Source organism: Homarus americanus, unplaced genomic scaffold, assembly GCF_018991925.1.
Source record: "Homarus americanus isolate GMGI-L3 unplaced genomic scaffold, GMGI_Hamer_2.0 scaffold27715, whole genome shotgun sequence".
Lineage (NCBI taxonomy): Eukaryota > Metazoa > Arthropoda > Malacostraca > Decapoda > Nephropidae > Homarus > Homarus americanus.
In genome coordinates this window covers 117,231-119,979 of record NW_024731228.1, presented here as the reverse complement: position 1 = coordinate 119,979, position 2,749 = coordinate 117,231, and positions in this window count along the sequence as shown.

Below are 2,749 nucleotides of genomic sequence, written 5' to 3'. Positions count from 1 at the left end.
CCACCCACAGTGTCAAGACCTGACTGAATTACTCAAATCTTCATCACCTCACCCCACACCTGCGACGAACACAAGAAAGAGGTTAGGGTTAGGTTAGGTTAGGTTAGGTTAGATTGATATAAGAAACTCGATCAACGGGACAGGTACAATATTTCATCAGCGACCTTCACCTGTGTCTTACCTGGACCTAAAACAAGTTTATACCACACATGTCGATGATACTAACTCAATCTGGCGGTGGTGTTTTCCTCACCCTCCTCCTCCTCTGCCACGTCTTCCATCTTTTCCTCCTCCTCTTCCTCTTACTACTACTCTTCCTCCTCCTCCTCCTACTACTACTCTTCCTCCTCCTCCTCCTCTACTTCTTCCTCCTCCTCCTCTACCTCTCCCATCTCCTCCTCCTCACTCCTTCTGACAAATTAGGCAGACCAGGTGATGAAGACGATAACTTTGAGCGAGTGATAACGAAGGCGGCTCCTCCCTTAGACCACACCCTGCCCGATGTATGATAATGAGGCATCACTCCTCCTTCTTCTTCCCCTTCTTCACCTCCTCTTCAATCTCCTTTTCCTCTTCCTCCTCCTCCTCCTCCTCACCCCGCTCTTCTTCCTCCTCATCACTTCATTACTTAACCCGCTGACAACTCCAGTATTAACTTAACGATCAACACTACAGTAAATGATGATGACGATGATGACGATAATGATGACGATAATGACGACAATGATGATGATGATGATGATGACTTAATTAGTATTATAATTAAAACTCTATTAACATTGAAGTTACTGAATCAACGACACATGAGAATAAATTGATGAAATAAAAGATATAGAAGAAATATAAATAATAAAAGGCCGTTGTATTGGTGTTGGACAAGCGGCCATTTTTAAACTAATATAAAAAAGTCATTTGCTGTATATTTTTTGGGGGGTGATTAAATTGCAGACAGACATACAGACAGATAGACAGACTACAGGGATCGAAAAATAGACAGACAAGACAGACGTACAGATACAGGCAGACTGGATGGATCGACACAGACAGACAGACAGACACAGACAGACAGACAGATCGACACAAATACATACACAGGATTGAAGGAACATTAGAGAGAGACAGAGACACAGAGAGACAGACAGGTAGACAGACAACAAAGAGACAGACAGACAGACAAGACCAGACCATAAACACTGACTGACTGGAGGGGATTGATTAACTTGGGTGAGTGAGAATTTACGCAGGTGAGAGAAGACTTAGGAGAAGACAAGAGGAGGAGGATAAGTAAACTGGAGATAATGTTGATGGGGGTGGGTTGGGTTGGGTTGGATTGGTTGGGTTGGGTTGGGTTGGGTTGGGTTGGGGGTGGGGTGGGGTGGGGGTGGGTTGGGTTGGGTTGTGGGTTGTTGGGTTGGGGTGGGTTAGTTGGGTTGGATTGGGTGGGTTAAGGTTGGGTGGGTTGGGTTGGGTTGGAAAGGGTAAAGGGAAGTGAAGAAGTATATCATCCTTTAATATGAGAGAGAGAGAGAGAGAGAGAGAGAGAGAGAGAGAGAGAGAGAGATACAAGATGTCCGCTCGTCATTTCCGCTTCTGTATTACAAAGGGAAATGGTGCTGGTGATGAATTTTTTTTTTAATTATACGGAATTAGTCTCTTCAATGATAGGGGGTGAAGTAATTGGCACGAGTTATAGACGATAGAATAATAACAATAACTTATAGACGACAGAATAAACCCTAAATCTACAGACGATAGAAGAATATCAATAATCTATAGACAACAGAAAAACCCTAAATCTATAAACGACAGAATGATAACAATAATCTTTAAACGACAGAATGATCACTATAATCAATAGACGATAGAACGGAAACAAAAATCATAAACACCAGAATAAGATAAGACCCAGGAGGACATTACACGAAGGCCGTGACTATGTGGAACAAATAATCAATATAAACATGACGAACAATAACAATAAAACAAATAAACATCGCCAAAAAACAAATGAACATCGACCAAAACAAATGAACGTTAGCCAAAACAAGAGAACATCACCAAAAACAAATGAACATCGACCCAAAAACAAATGAACATCAACACAACCATAAACGATATGAAACCTTGAAATACATCACGAGTATAAGGTATAAAACAAAAGCTATCTAAAGCAAAGGAATATCCCCCGAAAAACAAAACAAAAGAGAGACGTTTCTAACATATTGCAGTGAACCAGGTGTTAGAAGGGGATGAAGGGAGAGTTAAAAAGTTGGAGGAAGAGGATTAATATGCAGCATTAACGTGGCCATTTAAGGTGTTTTATGGGTGCAACAGTGAGGGTGATGTTGGCTGATGGTACAGTGAGGGTAATAAGCTGAGTGAAGAATGGTGTGATGGGGAGGAGGAGGAGGAGGGTGTTTTATGTGTATGATTGAGAGGAGGAGGAGGAGGAGGAGGAGGAGGATTGTGTGTGTAAATGGTGGGAGAAGAAGGAAAAGGAGGAGGAGGAGGAGGGTGTTCTAACCCAACCAAACCAAACCAAACCTAACCTAACCTAACCTAACCTAACCTAACCACAGAAAATTGTTAACGCTGCAAGTAATATTTTAAACCTAATGCTACAGAGGAAAATTTTAAGGGGATGTATACATGACAGACTCTATGGTAGAGGTAGAGGTAGAGGTAGAGGTAAGAGTGAGAGGTAGAGGTAAGAGTGAGAGGTAGTGAGAGGGGGAGAGATGAAGGGAGA